At 38.2% G+C, this 20,171-nt stretch overlaps 1 protein-coding gene and 1 long non-coding RNA gene across 17 annotated transcripts in view; one reads left to right on the top strand and one right to left on the bottom strand.

Moving 5' to 3' along the window:
• The first annotated feature begins 7,990 nt into the window (after positions 1 to 7,990).
• Positions 7,991 to 20,171, top strand: part of SoxN (SRY-box transcription factor soxNeuro) — a 284,192-nt gene continuing 272,011 nt past the window's right edge. For 3 of the 16 annotated variants that reach the window (XR_016139205.1, XR_016139213.1, XR_016139214.1), the window contains exons 1-2: positions 7,992 to 8,366; positions 8,770 to 9,295. The gene's annotated coding sequence lies outside the window, so the exon portion shown is untranslated. Of the gene's footprint in view, positions 8,367 to 8,769; positions 9,296 to 20,171 lie in introns of those variants that run through there. The other 13 variants (XR_016139212.1, XR_016139211.1, XR_016139204.1 and 10 more) reach the window with 11 other exon arrangements.
• LOC148936719 (uncharacterized) lies at positions 16,930 to 18,887 on the bottom strand. Its single transcript, XR_016139194.1, has 2 exons — positions 18,194 to 18,887; positions 16,930 to 17,790 (listed from the first exon to the last, which is right to left on the bottom strand). It is a non-coding gene; the product is annotated as an uncharacterized LOC148936719 (long non-coding RNA).

Below are 20,171 nucleotides of genomic sequence, written 5' to 3'. Positions count from 1 at the left end.
AGCAAATGTCAATATTAAGGAGATATCTGGATCAGGCAAGTAATTTTAGGCGCCTAGATTTCCTGGCTCTTTTGCATTGTGTTTGTGTCTTTTGCAACCCCTGTCCTATTCTTCGTTTTCCTCTTTGTTGTGGTCATCTATCCATTGTTACATGGCGCTTTCTTTCTCGCATTGTTCTCGCATTACTTGACGATGGATTCTCTTTACTGAAAATTTATAATTATCTATAGCTACTAAGCTATTTATAGTTACTAAGTGATAATATTTGAAAGCTCTAAATTTTTAAGTGAAGAAGATTAAAATAATCATTTTTATTCAGCGATACAAAAAGATACAAAAGATTTAAAGTAAGTAAACTTCAAGAGAAGAATTTTTTCGTGTCATTTTTCACAGTGCATTTCAAATTCCCTCCTATTGGATGACGAATTATTTGAAAATTGTCAGAATCGGAGAATTCTTTTGTACTAGAATAACAAATATCCATTCTTGGAGAAATATTTGTCTAAAAATTCATCGCAAATACGCACGAGCGAATTTCGAAGCTACAGCCGATACAATGTACATCTACACGTGCACCGACAGCGTGTATTTCGCGAAAGTGGACGCGTTTTACTTATGGCACGCATTGTTCTATTGTGCCTGAGAGATGAGCGCATTACTGTCCGTTGTCCCCTTTCTGAGCAACCCCGGGACAATGTCGCGCCGCGCGCCGTCGTTAATCAGGCATCGTTCCTGAACAGCCACATAGTAATTCACGAAGTTTATAGTTGCCTGGACACGCGCGCGCGTTTACATTCGCAACTTTTGCGAAGAAGTCGGAAAATATATCGATTGGAGTGTCGTCATTTCTTTAAGCTTAAAAAAAAACCAGAATGGAATTTAGATAATTTTTGACCTTTTATAATTTAAAAATTAAGGAAGACAGATTTATATATTCATAAAGGACGGAACATTTATAAGCTATATATATATATATATATATATATATAAAAAGAAATTCGCCGCGAAAGGAATTTGTAAAAGGAGAGTAAAAAATTAAGGAAAGCAAATTTGGAAACTTTTATAAATTTATTCATAAAGGAAGGAATATCTATAATCTATATATATATATATATATATATATATATATATAAAAATTTGTCACGGAAGGATGAATTTGTAAAAAAAATATTTCTTCAATCGCGGACAGTAGTCGATATCGATGATATAAGAAATTCTGTGCTTCTCTTTCGTGTAGAATAATGGGCAAAGCGGCGGAGATACGAGATACTAGCAGAAAGATGAGAGGGAGAGAAAGAATACCAGATGAAGTAGATATAGAGAAAAGAGAAAAGAAAGAAGAAGAAGAAGAAGAAGAAGAAGACGAGGAAAGAAGTGAAAAGGGGATCTCGTGCGTGTAAAGCAAGCCGGTGCGTATGTATTTGTGAACAGTCCAGGGGTAGGAGGTAAAGTGTTCGCGACGAATCTACGGAATGGGGTGGAAGCACAATGCTCCAACAATGACGCTATTGTGGAAACGAATAACACATACTCTTGCGCTTTACCCTGTGCTTCGTCGAGTGTAAGCCGTATAGCTGAATCAAATGAATAAGAGAATACCATCGCTAAGACACAGTTCCGACTGCTGACGTCGAAAGAAGTAGTCTATGAACGAGATGAAAATTATCCATATACGATATCGATAATGCATTTACTCTCGTAATATAATAAGCATGCAAATTCTGAAGCTCTTTATATTATTAGACTAATATTTCTATACTAATATTACATTATATATTTCGCAATTATCACACATTTATATTTTTCTGTAATTTAACAAAAATATCCTTAATTTTAAAATTTCATTTTATTCACACTTCGTTGTGCATTATTAAAAGCGCCTGCATTTCAGGAAGAGAAAAACAAGTTCTACGGGGTTAATTTTTGCGAACGGTCGGCACGACGGGCTCAATACGACGGGAACAAAAGTGGATCGAGGCGAAAGTGAGAGCACCTAGTTTATCGTGCGCGCATAAGTAGCGTGCCTCAGGATCGTCGGACCGCCCACGGCCGAGAATTTGCCCTGTGTAGGATGCAAGTAGCGGAGAGCCGGAGGGGGAATATACGTAGGCAGATTTAATTAGCATGGACCGGCGGAAGCTCTCGGGGGGGGGGAGGGGGGTAGCCGGGGACGGAGCTGGGCAGTTGGAGCGTTAAAGTTAAATGACGGTTGGCGGTTGCTTATTCTTCCCGACAACTGATGCTTGATAATCTGCGAAAAATCTCCTTGCGGAGACTCTCAATTCTGCTCGATAGTTCATTGCCTGCGCGGGCCAATTCCCTCAATGGAACGAATCAGGCAGCCACGGGCTGACTGCCTTAATTGTAGTAGCTGCGTCTCCTCTCGAGCGTTTCTTTTTTTAATCGCCAGCGTACCGTGCCAGAGTCGTTTCGTCAGGCTCTCGAAAATTTCTGGAAGAGCCCGGAAAAGATTACCCCGATTCCTTCTTGTTTGCGCACATTTTACGTAAAATGTACGATTAAATAATAATGGCTTCGGGACCTATATAGACCTTTTCTCTTTTGTAACAGTTGTGAGCAATGTAACTGTAAAGAAATCTTATCACGTACAATGCATTTTTTTTTATCGAAGCGTCTCTACCTGTAAACAGCCTGTTTTTCCTCGTGATTTGTTGACATGTCACTTCTCCGTCTCACAATTTGTTTAAATTTATGACGACCACTATTTTATGCGATCTCGTTTACTCGAGTGACTTGTACATCGTCGTCGCGCGCGAGATTTCACGGAACATTCGGTGAAAATAATCGTCAAGTAATCGCGCGAGATCCTACATTAACCCATTCTGTTCTGTCCCTCTCTTTCACTCTCTCGTCCTTCCCATCCTCCCGTCCTCTCTCACTCGTTTCAACCCTCCGACACTCGTCCCGAACACCACGAAACTCCCCGCACCTCGTCTTTACCCCGCAATTTTTCCGCCACATTTGCTTTTGTCTCGCGACAACAATGCATCGCCTCTACCGCTATGACATAAAAATATGTGCAGCGATGTATCTCCTTCTCTCTTTCTTCCTCCATCTCCCTTCGTTACTTCTGTGCCGTTTTCTCCCGTCCTATTGCTCATCTCCCTATTTCCCGTTTGTCGACACATCACAGAGGAAAGGCTCCGCTTTCGTGATGCAAAAAAAATAATATTCTAGTCAAAAATAACGCTATTCTTCTTTTCAAACATGAAATTTGAAATTTTAATATTTCAGTAGTAAAATAACAAATAACAAATAGCATTTTAATCAACTTTAAAAATACCTGTCCGTATAGTTTAATATGAAAATCAAAAAGTTTTACGTGGCTTGTGCGGTGACGCGTTTGTTTCGCAGTTTGGATCGACCCTTATTCAACCGTATTTAGCCTTACTCGTAATCGCGCACTCTTTCATGTAACACATTCGCACACATCTCATCTCGGTGTAAAGGGGGTTGAAGAAAATCAGTTTGGACATCTCGCGTCTACGGGAATATTGTTCGTTGCGCCGGCGTCGTCGAACAATGAGCATGCAAATGATCGGCCGAAGATCGATATCGGCGCGATCAGAATTTTCCTGCGGCTCGCGATGCTGAGGGCGCGGGCTTAACCCTCCCTCTCCCCCTGGGGGGTAGACAAAAGGGGGCCGGCGCCGGTTGACAATAGCTCGATGGCATTACGTATGCAGGCACAGGGCTTCGCTCTTTTCGAATTCGTTGCATTCTGCCTTTACCTTTCCTCCGCAGCTCTTCTCATTCGCGTCCTCTCTTCCAGTTACGTTAACCGTTTCCCTCCCTCTCGCCCCCGTCTCTCTTCTTCGATGGAGACCATCCTCGTGGATGCGGCCCGCAATCTGCAATCGCCAATTTGGCGACCAGTTCTCGCCTCCTATCTCTTTTATTTCCTTTTATTGTCCACGTGAGTCCACGTACGTATGTCAATGCATTATATTGAGTTGTGATTAAAAAAACCGCATAGATTAAAGAATAAAGCTTACAGCGTTAAAATTCTATTGTCAGACGTTTGTTTTAATTTCGCATTTTATCTTCTATATACCTACACAGCAGAAATGTTTAAAATACATCACAGAGATAAAATACATCCTAAAGGTATCATGATATATTTAGGATATTGCTGTGATGTATTTTGAATACTTTTGCTTTGTAGGAAACGGTATAATTATTAAAGCTTCATATTGCCTGAGAGACTTTAGTTTGACACCATCTAATTTAAATAATTATGAGATATGAAAATTCTAATATATTTTCTTCGGGTTATTAACAGAATTTGAATATCAGACTAATTTAAAAAGTAACTTCTCTTTGAAAGCTGTTAAACTAGAAAATGTATCTACAGCTTTAATTGATATATTACTTGATATATTACTTGAGTATATGAACGTACATATTACATGGGACTTTCTTTTATCAAAGCTCGGTTTATGACATCACGAACGATAAAATATAAAGCGCACCGTTCCCTTGTCCACTTGATGCGCGATTCTTTGTCGGCGGTCGCGAAACGCCTCCTTCGGAAAATGCAACGTCAATGGAGGATATCCGAGAGCGTTTCGCTCATAAAGTAGTGTGTGACGTAAAGGCGGCTATATAATAAACTGTAAAGTGCTGGCTAGGCTGGATAAAAAGAACCAGTGAGTAAGAGACAATTCACGGTGAGAAAGGAAGAAGAAAAAGGATAATGGCCAAATGATAAGAGAGAGAGAGAAGACTGGTAGAAGTACATCACAATGAACGACTTATAACTCGAGAATACATAATACAACGAAAAATCAAAATAGAATGAAGGAGAAACAACAAACGGCAATATTTTAAACATTACACTCAAAAAAATGTTTCGCTGGTTTAAGGATTATAAATGTTACAGTTAAAATGTATCGTTGTTTTTTGTATCTGCTGGAATATTGTCATACGACAATAGAAAGCAGTAACATCTAACAATATATGCAAGAAAATTTAAATCTCGTAACCAAATTACACTTTTATAGGAGATGAATAGCTATTATTTGATTGGACGCTACAAAGAGACTTCCTTGCTTTAGATTACAAAATTTGACAAATTTTGTAATCTAAATTGATGAGATACAAAACATATGCAATATTGCGATATTTATTAATCATTTATCCATTTTAGCTAATTTTTCGCTATAGATAATTTTTGCTATGACTGCAAGCTCATTTTTTTCAGTGTATCACACAGATTCGCCATAGTTGCTTGATATTTTCTTTCCCCTCTTCTTGTTTCTGCTTCGGAATCAGTATAACGTTTTAATTTATGCAAAACCAAGATTTGCCAATTAACTCAAACACATTATCCTTGGCTCATTTGATGCCTTTTGTACTCGCCACGAAATACACGACTTCTCGTTACACGCTCTCCCTGTACATACGTACGTCGAACGGCGAAGAGGAACGGGGGGGGGGGGGGAGGGAAGAGGGTGGGTTTGGTTCCCATCGCTCCCGACATGGCATAGGTTTAGTATCGTGGAGTGTGGCCCCGGGGCTGTTACGAACTTAATGAAGCTATTTTCCGTTTAATTAGAATCCTACCGTGATCCTTCCATTCTTAGGTGGGTCTCGTGGTTAATCCTTCCGGCCGCGATATTAAGACGCCGAGCGTTCCTTACAAAGCGCCCGCTAACACAATATCGTCAACTATATTGACTCGGCCTTTATGCACTCGGCAAGCTCGGCGCGAAAAGCGTGCGCACAATGCGCGCATTATTTATAAGCTTGATTTTCGCTTACTTTGCCAAAGCGTAAGATTTCCTATCCCAAGGCGAACGATGGTCGCGGAGTTTCTCGAGTCATACAGTTACGTATAAATTACAGTTACTATAAATCAAAGGGGAACGAATGCTCTTCGTATTTTTTATAAATTCCGTGAATTGCGCGATTGGAATAACATGCGGACTATTGTGTTCTCTAATTGACAGCAGTGAGTTCATCGTTCAATTTGTCTCAATCAATTAAGCGTCCTCGACGAAGTATCAAATTACCATTCCTAGTAAGTCGTCTGCAGTAACCCCCTTTATTAGACGTAGTTCTCCCCGCGATTTATTAACGATTATTTCTTTCATCGCATTCATTCCTATATGAGCGTAAACTAATTTTAATTTACTTACATTTTATGTTCATGTTTAAATAAAGTTTAATTATAACTTTTGAATATGCGTATTGTTTGTCCTGACAGTATTTGGAGCAAAACGTTCCTGCATTGTGTTTAAATAAAGGAATATCAGTTTCAGAGAAAGAGAGAGAGAGAGAGAGAGAGAGAGAGAGAGAGAGAGAGAGAGGAGGGCAGATTCCAATTTGAAAATAATATACAATTAAGGCATTACAGAAAAATAGTATCTTAAAAATTCATAAAGAATTGTTCTCACTAAAAAATTTTGGAATTTTCTCGATAAGTAATAGAAAATAAAACTTTCGGTTATTTCTATATTGCTTTTGTATTTTACTTAGTCACGTTGAAACCTCTCTATCTGTCTATCCTCTCTATCCTTTATTATATACAATACCATTCTTTATTTTCCAAATTCTACTTCCCATCTACATAAAATGCTTTCGACTTTAGTTGCCTCGTGTTCTCTGCATCAGTGCGATGACCATCTTAACTCTGTATTTCTTATAATTTTTATTCGTTAAAATTGAATATTCAATTGAAATATTGAAATAAGCATCTAAGTGTTGAAAAATTAAATATTGGAAGAATAAAAGTGTCAAATTTGAACTGTCAAATATCTAAAATACGAAAGTGGATTAATTCAATGATAACCACGTTGTTTAGTTCAGTTCAGTTATTTCTCATTATGATCGGCGAACCATAGTAGTTTTGCGTTTTACGCGATTTGTCGAATCTAAAATAAACATTAAACATATCGAATTAAGTGACAAAAATATGTAAATCATGCGTCGGTAGAATCGATTCGAATATCGTTGAAGTGAATATCGTATTTATTTGCGAACTCTATGTTTCTTTTTGTTCGTCGAAGTTGAAGTGAGTGCCGAGAGTAACGAATTAAGCATCGGAAATGTCGATATTGCGAATAATGAGAGTGTTGATTCGAAATGTAAAATATGTTGGATATGTTGAAATATCCGAATAGGGAATGGTTTCAGTGTTCAATGGTTAGATGATAAGAACGATAACTTGAACGATATTTGAATCACCTCGTCATCACAATGGATGCATCTAGAAGCACGATCGTTCGATAAGTGCTTAACTTTTTCAACCGATTGTATGTGTTGTGTTTTTTTTTAGATCTAAAAGAATATATTAATCAGATAAGAACTCACTTAATGAGCTCAATGAGCGGTTGCGCTTTTACATGGACCTGTGATACTTCTAGATGTTTCAATGACTGCATTCAATAGAAAAAATATTTTGCAATTATTGTAAAGTTTTTTAATATGATTGGTTTATATATTTAAATCAATATATGAGTTAAGGACAAGAAAAATCATACAAAGATTATTATAACAGTTACAAAGCTGTTTTTTCTGCCGAACGCAACCAATGCCGAGTTAGGAGCGCTCCGCGTTTCTCGCAATTTGTATCCATTGAATAAAAAATGAGTCTGGGAGTGTTGAATTAATTGTCTCGGATTAAGTGTCGAAGTTAGATCGAAAATGAATATTACCTCAAAGTGACAATTGCTCATTCGAAACGTTCGGCTATTTTTACATAATGGTCCAGCGCCAAATCTGATCGTAAAACGAACTCAGGTCAGATAAAATTTTTTCAGCAATAGCTTTGTTCTTCCATTGTTCTCTCTTCTCCACCGGACTATAAATATACGTACAAACTACTTATAGATATGTATTCGTAGAAAAAAATCGGGGTTTTCGGTTAGCGTTCGCAATGAATATAGCCGCGCGTTAACGCGCCCTGCGCGGCGGAGTGGGGAGATCACGTGGGACGGTGGGATGGTGGGGCGTTGAGGCGGCGAGTCGTACGAACCGACGTTCAGTCCCATGCTGTTATGCAATGTGTGCGGGTGTTTCGTGTAGAGCCTCCCGCTTCGACTCGTTCATTCGCTCGAGACCGATTTCTTGCGAATGACATTCGACGTGGACCAGAGTGATGTCATCTGTGCGATATCGACGATCGAGAGTAATGATCTGATCACCGTTTCCGTGATTTTTAAGCGATACGCGATTGTCGTTTGCGCATCACGCTTTCTATTCGCGGCGCGAATTTCCTCCTCGCTTCGTGCGATCGTGGTTTTCACACTCGTGATTTCGCCTGTTGTGATGTCATCGATATTGTTGCACGAAAATTCGGATTTAACTACGGTAATTAATAAAACGTCAGCGCATCTTCATAGGTATCTGTTTTAATATTTCTGTACGTCGTATCGAATCGAAGTCGAATCGTATCGGTCGAAGTTTTCAGTTTGCTTTTAAATTTTGATCTCTGATAGTAAATCATGTATCGAAGTACCGAGTTGTGATCGAGTCTACAGGAACATATTCTTTTTATCGTGACATGATAAACACACGATCGACAATATTTGTTTGCATGCTTGAAAAATAATTATTATATTTATATTTAGCATGATTGATATTAATACATAACTGTCGTTTTACAACTTATAAATGAGCATTGCTCTTTAAATCATGATATGAATATTTTCAATAGTGCATTTTTTATATGACGAGTGCATTTATATGTTATTCTTTGCTGTTTTAATATCAAAATTGAATTTTCATTTTGCTACTTCTAATTAGAATCATGCGTTTGTTTCAACGTTTCGCGTTCTTGAATGTAACAACAAAAGCGCGAGCGCAGGAGCGGGGACGTCCGATTTCGCGCGCGCGAGAGAGAGAGACGCTGCGATTTCTCGGAAGAAGCTGCGATTTCTCGGAAGTGGCCGACCAGCTCCGGTTGTTCCCGCGCGCGTTTGCCAAACGCGCCGGTCGTCGGCACGCACGCCCGCGAGTGTCGGGACGAAGCCGATGATTTAGAGAATCTCGCGTGTGAGTGACGCGGTGACGCGTGGACAATGCGCGGAATTTCGGTTTTGAATTTTGCGCGACGATCGTGACAGCGCGTCACGCGCCTGAGGCCGTTGCTGGATGTAGTGCCGCGGGTTGCAATGACGTTTGGCTTTGACTTTGAGTGGTCGTTAGAGTGGTCGGTATCTCTATCACCTACCTATCTACCCCTGGAATCTGATTTATGTTACGCCAGGCACCACCGCCGAATTTCTCCGCCGCCCCGTCTCCGCCGAGCGCCGACCTGGATTCGTCGCTGGTGAGTACGTTGTTTTGGGTATCGCATCTCTTTGGTGATTGGAGCACCACGCGTAGATATATATGCATATATATATGTGCTCAATTCTTACTTCGGCAGACACCTGACACTATGAGATATTTTTGAAAAATTAATTAAATGCTTGTCTGATGTAGATAAATGTAACATTTGAAACTTCTTCGGTTTACTTAATTTTTTTTATACGTGACTTCACAAATACATTTCACACACGTAATATTAATTTTTAATTTATGTCTTTATTACATTGGATATATTCTAGCTAATAATTAACAGTATTCAGTATGCTAAAAATGCCTAATAAGAGTTTGAACGTATCTTGAAAGGAAAAGGGAAATAAAAATTTTTCATGGATTTTTTTTGTCAAAAGTAATATTTATCTTAAGCAATCTATGTTTCATAGTACAATATAGTACAATATAAGAAACATTTGAAGAATCAGAATATACATATAAAATATATATTAAACACGTATCAAAATATCTAAATATATTATTATAAATATATAGCGAATAAAATTAGAGACAGAATTCAGAAAACTTTTCTGAAATTTAATGAGAGTAATAAGTTGTTTAAAATGGATTTAGAGTAATATAACAATCTCTCTTAGAATAAGAAAATAGACAAGATAAGGCGACAAAGAATTTTTATGTAGTCAATATGTTCCATGTAATTATTATTCTCTGATCTCTCCCACGTCATTAATTAAAAAAAAAGAATCGATATGAATACGAGTTAAATAAAATGGGTGTTAGGATTAACGAATTTTTCATTTAAAGCGATTTTATCAAACCCTCCTATCGCAAAGTATTCTTTCAATCCACATGATAATTCTAGGATTAATATTATGCATACATGACGCGTTATTGAATTCTTAGCGACTTATTTCAAGTTCCCGTTTAAGAGCAACCAATATATCGAGAGATCGCGGGGGGTTGAGCGCACGGATGAAGCCTGAATGGTGAGGGAGTATTGAGGGTACGGGAAGGCTGAAAAAGGGGGGAAATGGCGAACGTCAGGGGTAACATAAAAGGCCAGCAATCCCTGTTCCAGACTTCGATTGTTTCGGGCAAGCAGTGTTCATTTGTTTTTCTTCGCCTTCCTCACTCTCTCTCTCTCCTTCGATCGCGATTTTTTTTCTCTCGAATCTTCTGTTTCGCGCACGTGCACCTTATTCCTGGAAGCCCGACTGGGAAGCTCGGTACGTTGTGTGTGTGTGATGTCTGCTCACCTAATTTTTTTATAAATGCTATTTATCAAGCGTCGCGGATCAGTTTAGCTTTCAAGAATTTAAAAATTATTTAACGAATATAATCGGTAATGCGTCGCTTAATGCTGCTCTGTCCAACGCTCTTTCATTTCTTTTATTAATACTCGATAAAATCAGTGATTCCTCGAACTTTTGAATTTCATGCAATACGTTAGATTTATCTAGTCTTCTCATATATTTTTAATTTAGCTATTCTGTGGAACTTTCAATTTCTTCAAAATTGAAATGCATTCCAAACCAATCCTTGCCCGCTTTAGAACCTTTAACGTTATCGTAGGTAAAGATAAAAGGTAAAGATAAAGTTTACTTTAGAGAAGATGATGACTCAGTCCTTAAATATCATAGAATATTAAACATTGAGTTGGAATATTATATTGTAAATGTAATTTTACTATAATTGTATAAATGTTTATTAAAATCAGTGCAACATTACAGAAGATATAGTCCAAAATTTGCATCTTTTAGTGAAATATTGCTATATTTTAAATAATATATCAGATACTGTAGATGCATATTAGATAGATCAAATGAAATTTAGATGAAGAATTTTTCAATTTTTTTTTTAATTTTAAAAGAATATTTTATAATTGTTGCATAAGCTGAAGAAATTAAATCGCGCATTAGGGAGCACGAATGATGATTGTGTAGACGACGTTGAGTAGACGACGTTGCTTTAATGACATGAGAAGAAATCCTTCCGCGTTACTGCGCCTATGTCGCAACGGCCACCTGCGCACGTGCATTTATATGTGGGAGCCGGTTCGTGGCGGCACGTGGCGAAACTCGCGGTCGTCACCGGCGCTTTGCCGCTCCGAGATACAATAAACTCCGCGAAAGAAATAGGTTATCTTTAATTCTAACGACGCAAGTGGTTATGTGGTTTCGGCAGTGGGACTTTCGAACAGCGGAAACACGTGTTATGGAACTGTTAATTAATTTTGGGCAGTGTAGCGGACTAGAACACACATAGGGTGATCGTTCCAATAATGAAATCGACAAGAATAGCGCACCAGTCGGTCAATTAAACGGTGTCATCTGCAACCGTGAAATTTCAAACGGTTTGGTACGTAACGCCAACAGCTGACAGACGCGAAACGATACGCTCCAATTTCCTCATCCGTGAGTGGGCAATGTGATACGGGTGGCTGCCGATTAATAAACCCATAGCATGTCTGAACATTTTATTCTCGCGCTTTTTAGACAATTTTATGAAATTAGTCTCTTTCATCTTGATGTCGCGCATTTTTATAAAAATAATTATGTAATTATTTTTTTACCCTCTCTCCATCCCTCTTAAATTATTCAAATCTTAGTTTTTGTTATTAACCGTTTCGAATTTCTCGATCGCGGGGATTCTTCGTATTCTCGAATCTCGAGTTATCTGGCGTAATGGGAGCGCACACCGCGAGTCTCTCCTTGGCGACACCCGCACGATCGGCGAAGCTCGTTGCGGCGATTACTATCGGCAAATCTGCCGATGAGCGTGGAACGGCCCGATATTCGCGCACAATAGCCGCCGTAGTTACCGGGCATGCACATGCAGATGTAATTCAGCAAGTAGATCGAGCAGCGACTCATTAGCCGCGATTCAGATTCTTGCCGCGCGGCGCGAGCTCCTTTTCCCGAGCGCCTTCGAGTTCGGGCCCCATGTAGCGCACTTCTCTCCCCCTCCCCCCTCTCTCTCTCTCTCTCTTTCTCAATCGATCCTCGATGTCCTGAATCGACGGCGCGTGTGAAGCACGGGATACGATGTCCCTCTCTTTCTCTTTCTCTCTCTCTCTCTCTCTCTCTCTCTCCATCTCTCTCTTTCTCTCCGACGGGTGCCGGCGAGCGAGCGGGCGGGCATATACGGAATAAATCGTGGCTTCGTTACACGCGACTCGAAGGCGGCAAACAAATAGGGTTAATTCCACGTGCGCCCGGTAGCCTGAATACGTCGTTTCCGAATGGAGGTAATTCCGGTGACAATGTGGCCTTTGATTTCATAGAACCGCACGGTCGAACGACCACCTCCTTCCTCCTCCGCGCATTTCCAACTCCCTCTTTACGATATACCCACTCTCTCTGTCGGTTCTCCTCCTTCTCGGCCTCCCCTTTCCCCCTCCCCCTCCCCCCTCCTCCCCCTCCCCCCTTCGCCCTTCGACCGTTCTCTCCGCGAAAACCCTGTTTCATCCTCTGCGCGCACTCTGCAGCGAATATACATATAATAAAGTAAAGCCAGCTACCACCGCCGGCTCCGACCAACCCGGGCGAAAAGACTTTATTCAGTAACTAGCGATTCATACGAAATCGCGAATCCATTTCTGCTTGGCTTCACTCTCCGCCTCTCTCCTCCGCTGGCCCTCTTCTCCCTTTCTCCGCCGACGACGTTCTCATTCGCCTTGCTCTCGCGGCCGGAAGTCGCGAATGGCGAACTTTGAATAGTCTATACTTTTGCCAGCTACAATCTCTAGAGTGTAGATAGTGATCTTATCAGATCGGTCAAGAGCCTTTTACGATACAATCTTTCGGGGTATGGAAGAACAAACATTTTAAACGTGGGAAAAATGATTAGAATTTGTACAATGAACTTTATGTTTATTTTATTTAAATAACTTTATTATACCTCGCGAAAATCGTCAAGACTTGTTTACGTCGTATGCGGGATACGTCGCAAAACTCTCAGAAATCGATCGTGCAGGTCCGAAGGGCGGACTTCGAACAAATTGTCTTGCGAGGAAAACGGGCGAACGCTTTTTCCTTAATGCGAGTGAAATTGTATCGTGCTCGGTGGCAAATCTATCTATTATACGAACACGTTGCGTTGCATTAGGATCGATGCTTATTGATGGGAACCTATCGAGTGAAATGAGAATATTTTTGTGCGACGAGGAACGAGAGTACCTCGATATTTTCACATCAAAGTACTTGTCGCTTGTACGTTTCGTGCAGTAACGTGTTAAAAATATGAAAGTCCCATGATTTTTCGCACCTGCACATCTTATTTTTACTTCATTAGAAGATTCACGGCATGATTTTGTTTTTTAAACATGAGTATTCATATGATAATCGCATGTTAATGACGACATCGGTTATTAACATTCCGTGTCTAGTTTTTCTCACCGTGGGGCGTCTTGAGAAAATTTCCAAAGGCTTTCCGAGGCGTTCGCGTTACCTCAGTATGTAGACGATAAAGAGGGTGACGGCGAGGGGGTGAGGGCGAACGTTGTGCTAAAGCGGGAAGAACGTGAAGTCAAGGGAAGAGTTTTCGCCGCATTCGGTACTCCTCCAGAGCTTGGAAATATTTCCGAGGATTCAGCGAGTTTATTAAGGCTATTCAGAGCGCCTCTGCCTCTGAGACAGCATTGTGGATACAATTTAGTCTTATTCATCCCTTCGCGGATGTCTAAATATTTTCAACCCTCACCCACCCTCCCATTTCCTCTTATCCTTCTTCCCTTCTCTCTCTCTCTCTCTCTCTCTCTCTCTCTCTCTCTCTCTCTCTCTGTGCAATTCTAAGTTCTACAGAGCTCACCCTAGATGTAACATTTTATCTTACTCTAATGGCGGTGTATTCGTGCCATGACAACCCGTAATTTTACATATTCCAATCAGTTACGCAACTCAACTACAAAGAAATGGTTGCAATCTAACTACTTAGTTCTTCTTTCTCGTCGCATTTATCGATAGAATAAAAGATTGTATTTATTTGTAGACATCGGATACATTTTATAAATTACAGATATATCAATAGTGTTTTCTTTAGAAAAGAAAAACAATTCTTGAATGAATATTAGATATTTAGTGAACAACAATGGCTGTGACAGGTTTCCTTTTTCTCCAAGTAAAACTTTTCTTTGTCTTAGATAAAACTTGTCTTGGCATTAAATTTTTTTTTTCAAGATCATTAGTGTTTATCATTGATGTTTTCTTGTAAAGTATATATAGTAAAACTCTGTCATATAATCTTTTCTTTTACTAACTTAATGGGAATGATTTTGTAAGTACAAGCTAACAATCGAAGAAAGTGAAATCATCTTAATTTATCATCTTTAGTATAATGATTCATATCTTTTATTTGATTTACGATTTCTAAGTTCTTATTCAAATAATTTTGAACAATAGTTTATACAATAATAGTTTTGTATATATAGAAAGTTGTGATATAAATTCTTTTTTTATACGATGAAAAAGTTTTGAGAATATAACAGTGTAAAAGAACATGCAAAGATAAAATAATTTCTTTTTTTCTTTAGCTACATTAGTAATACATTTTTACTATTTATTTTATATTTTAAAAAATAAATTCCTTATGTAAAAATATTTTTCTGATTATATCTTTGTTTTTTTATCTTGTGATTAAATCTTGTGATTAAATTTTTAAACGTACTAAGATCTGAACATTTTTGTCATAATCCTATTTATCGGAGAATAATTATCTTTTTTTATTTTTTAGTGTAATGATTTTCGATAATTGATATTTATTACAACGTTTTATTAACATTTTTACACTTTTATAAAAATATTCCAATATTCTTTTCTTCAAAGAATACTAAATCTATAGATTTTTGATCGATTGAATTTTTTTTTTAATTTTTTTGCCAATTCTATTTCAATTTTCAGAACAGATGCTAGCCGCTTAGGGTCAAGTCAAGATTGTAAACTAGGGCCAAGTCAAGATTGTAAATTAGGTGATCCAGTCTTTTGAATAAAACATTCTCAAATGAAACAACTTTCGTAAAAAATTGTGTGCATCGGTATGTTGTCACACATACAACAGCAGGATATCGTGAATAGTTTGCTGCGGCGTTTTTCTTTAATGGGCATTCCTCAATTGATATATTCGGAAAGCATTCTCGGATAGCAGTTATTTATTGCGGTTATATATTTTTTTTAAAACAATCAAAAGAATTCCTTCAAAATCGCAAAAGATTATGGGCATCTCCTCTTGTAAAATTGTCGCTTTGTTTTCTTTGATGAACCAGAATAATGTTGTCTCATTTATAATTATCTTTTTGATGATAAAGAACTATTGTTTTGTTCCCGATAATAACAATGGATTTAACAACTTTTCTCACTCGATCTTTGTAAAGAAGTATAAAAACTTTTTGCATTATCTCATTTGCATTATTCTTCTTTTGAATTACCAAAAGAATTTTTGACACTCATTTTCCATGATAATATTAATATACGCTAAAAGAAATGTTCGTGCAGAATTCGTACAAGACTTATTTTTAGCAAAATAACATTTGGTTGCTAATTTCTTGATCTGAACTGCAATACTTTTTTTACAAGTTATATTGATGTTTTCTCGTTTTCGAGAGATCTCTTGTTTTATCTTTAATAGACTTTCTTCTTGAACGGAATTATCTTGCCTATTTTTTTAAGAAATAAATATTTTAAAGAGAAGAACCTTCTCTTTATAAATAACTCTCTATAAATCTTTTCTCTATAAATTCAGTCACTTTTTATCATCTTTGATGATTCTTTCTCCTTTTTTAAATAATTAAGAATATAATTATTATTGTTTGATATTTGATTTAAAATATTTTACAAAATTACAGGTTAACATTTCGGTAATTCGGTATTTCCAATAACATCTTTATTTGAATTTAACTTAAATTTTATTTGAATAAAAGAAAGTCACGTGACAAAACAATGTATACTGCTCAAAGATTATCGTATGTCATGAACTTTCGCATCTTATTATGTATATATAATATAAAAAAAAAAAAAGAATTAATTTTACTAGTTAAGCTAAATTTCCTAAATTTAGTATACATTTACATTAGTATAAAATGAGGCACATTGAAATATCTGAAGGACGACCGCGTCGACTTCTCTCTGTCCTCTCTTGTCTCTCATTTGAGGAGGAGTTCTGACGATCTCGCCGCTCTTTGAGTCATTCTCGCTTTGCGCATTGTTTACAGAGTGATGAGTCTTCACACTGGCGCGAGCGCGCCTCTGCCTTCTTCCTTTCTATCAGTCTCCCTCGGTCCCATTTCATTCCATTCTTCCGCGTTCCCGCCATTGTTCCGTCTTTCCTTTTATACGGAATAAAGTATCAAGCGGCCGGGCACAATGTACCCCTGTCTTTCTGGGTTCCCTTTATCTCTTTCTTTCTTCATCACCCGCCTACGCGTCTTTTGCGAAATCTTTGCAACCTATCGTTGTTACCTCACACATCGCAAGATCGTTTCTTAGCGTTCAGCACACACAAAATTGTTTCATATTTCAAACGCTAGATTGAAAATATTATTTGGATCAGTGTTCGATGTGACTGAAAATTTTTTTTGAAACGTTGTAAATTTATTGTAATTTTCAATTTCACATTTTCATTAATTTTTTTTGTTGTTTACATATTGCATTATTTTTCTTTCTGGAATCTCTTTTATTTTATCTACTTTTTAACAGATGTAGATTTTGATTCATATACAAAAGAGTGGAGCCATTCTGTCTTTTTAACTGGTTGGCAAAGTTGCCAACATAATCGTGCCTATCATCTTGTTTAATAGCTCTGCTGAGTAATGCTCTATGGTGTTTCGTAAAAAGGTGGGACGAACTGCATTTTTGACTCATCCCAAGGGATGATTCGACCGAATCCGCAACCGCATGGGGGATGCCTTAGAGCGAAGGGTTCACGCTATCACCCCAATAATAAAAGTTAAAATTGATCGATGTAAATGAGAAACAATATTTCGGTGTTGATTACTCTTTTAATATCTTTCAATTTTTATCAAAAAGCTTAATTTATATGTTTCAAATATTTGAGTAATTAAAGGAAAACCTCACTATATTCTAGAATAAACTATTGAATGTTATTGTGATTATATTAGTCAATGGAATTAATATAATTCTCATGACTATATCAGCCTATGGAATTAATATAATTCTCATGATTAATTTAATACGTAAATGTTTGTTGGGAACAAGGAAACATATTGTTAGCTTTTGCATTGATCGTAGATTAGGCATAAATTAGAGACGGTTTTGTAACATGTGTAAAATGATGCGTGATATTCATTTATCCAAAAAAAAAAGAATTTTATTTTATACCAGTCTTATAATAAATTTCCTTTACAATATTTGATTTATTTCTAAGTTATTAGAGACTGCTTTATTGAATTTTAATTGCTATGGACTGAAAAACTGAAGATTCTGTTTTTGGATTCATATTTATAGGGGTCGACCTTGCTGAAGAATTTCTAAAGTTGTAAAAAATAAAGGGCTGTAAAAAAAAGGTCAATTATTATTAATGAAAGAAAATATAAGTTGTAAAAAAATTATAAAAGAGCCATCGTAATCGAATATTCATTTGTACCAATATTCATAATTTTAATCTCTATTCGAATTACTCTTTATCAGTTTTTAGATCTAAAAATGAGAAAAAGATAAAGGATAAGCTAAAGTTAATCTATGTTGGTGGTAATGAATATAAATGTCGAGGATGATAAACGAAAGCTATTGAATTTGAACCCGGTCAACTTTATTTATTTTTTTTCGTTTTCTACAGAGTTAAAAAATTATTAGACTTGGGAAAGCGAATTTTAGAAATGTTACATTGATGTATTATTTTATCGAATGATAACGACTAATAAAAATTTTTAATATTGATTTTAACTGATACTCACCCGATGATTACACGTAAAAAACTGATAGTAGGATCTGCTACATATTTCGCGTCTCGCGCTGCTTGCTTTGACCATCGTGATAACTTGCCGCCACAAAGCTGGGTGACTTGTCAGCCTTTTTTCACGCTACCGTCAATGACTTCCCCTGGCATTATTGGCGCCGCCGCCACCGCCGCCACCGCCGCCGCCGTCACCGCCGCCGCCGTCACCGCCGCTGCCGTCGTTGCCGCTGACCCGTGGGTGGACGAGGGTGGTCCCCACCATGAATAACCAAGTGAAGAATCGCGGAAAAGAGAAGGCATGAGGTTGGCCGTGGCAGCGGGAGAAAGGTGGCGACTGGGCACCGCGAAGAAAGAGAGAGAGGAAGAAAGACGAAGTCTAAAGAGACCGACGCACACGATGCCGGGGCGCCCGTACCGGTACATTCACGTACACGACGCCGCGTGACGTCACCGCATTGTTAAACGAGCAAGCATTGTAGTCACTATTGTGAGTCTCCGCCATTATTCTAAGACAATCGTCCAACACAATGAGACCTATGGGAGGATGAGTAGAGAATCCTCTCCCCTTCTTTCTCTCTCTCTCTCTCTCTCTTTCTCGTTCTCGTTCTCGCTCTTTCGTTTTCACCTCCCATCCTCCGTCTTCTTCATATGTTTTTCCTACTTGTGAATAAAGTTTTGTGGTGTCATGCGGGGTTGAGTTGGGGCACGCGCGTTTTGTATCACGAGTCCTGTAGGCGAACGGAAGAAAGAAGTAACCGGCGCGACACTGACTCGTGGAGGAATCACGAGCAGGATATGTATTTTGAAATCTTAATTAAGCAGTTTTGTGAATTCGAATTTTTTCGGGATATATGTCTCCCCCTCTCTCTCCGCTTCCCCCCCTTCCCCCAAATATAAAAGCGAGAAAGATTTAAACAACAATCTTGCGCTTCAAATTTAGAGATAGAGCAATTAATCCCCTTTTATCCCCTGTCATGACCTGTCACGACGAATCCGGATAGAGTCAATATGTTGACAAAAGTTTCGATCGCTAACTTTGCGATCATCACTTTCCTTCCCTTCCTGGTTCGCGCGCGCTGCAGGAACAGGAGGGAGGGGTGAGGGAGAAGGGGAGAGGAAAGGAAGAGAGCGCCTTTCGAAGTCGGTTTTATCGTCGAACGATCGTTCTTCCGAATAATCGCGAACGTGCCTAACGATCGTGGACGGGGTTTCGCGCACACGAGACACGCCACCTTGCGATCGGTCACAAAACAGCGACACAATAACCGGGCCGCAACAATGCCGGGCGACAATGCAGCGCCACCAACACAGCCGCGAACCGAATCCATTGTCTGTACTTCTCTTGTTCTCCTTTCATCCCCTGCACTTCCACGACGAGGCGCACAGGGCACCGGCGGTGAAGAACTTGGAGGGGTAGGATAACGGGGGTGGACGACGAATCCGCGATGTGGCGACCTCATAGGACGACTTTGCTTAAGCTGTACAAGGGTTGTTCCACCGTGCGATCGTAGAAATCGGTTGCTGTGAAAGAATTTTTTTCTTAATTGACTGTAGCATTATTAAAGTCATCCAGAAAATCGCCGGCCCATATGTTAATTTACGTAAGTTTTTTTTTTTATAAATGAAAAATGAATGAAAAATTTAAGAGAAGATCAAATAGAATCACAGCAATGAAAAAATGTTATTTTTATATTTAGCAAACACGATTTGAAGATATAATTAGATAATAAGTACAAATAAGAAGGAAAGGAGAAGTAGAAGGATAAAAGAAAAAAGAAAAAGCAAGTATTTTATAAAAATTATTTTCTAATTATTATTATTAATAAAAAATTTACTAAATTAGATTCATAAAAATTTTTTTTTTTAAATTTTTTCCAACAAATATCTCAATACGCAATTTAACCATTGACAGCATTCTTAATGCTCCAGTACCAAACATTCATGCGTTCTCCAAGTAGAATTTAGTATTCACGACG

Source organism: Pogonomyrmex barbatus, unplaced genomic scaffold (assembly GCF_055798465.1).
Source record: "Pogonomyrmex barbatus isolate J1 unplaced genomic scaffold, ASM5579846v1 scaffold2, whole genome shotgun sequence".
Taxonomy (NCBI): domain Eukaryota; kingdom Metazoa; phylum Arthropoda; class Insecta; order Hymenoptera; family Formicidae; genus Pogonomyrmex; species Pogonomyrmex barbatus.
This window is presented reverse-complemented; position numbering and strand designations above follow the sequence as displayed.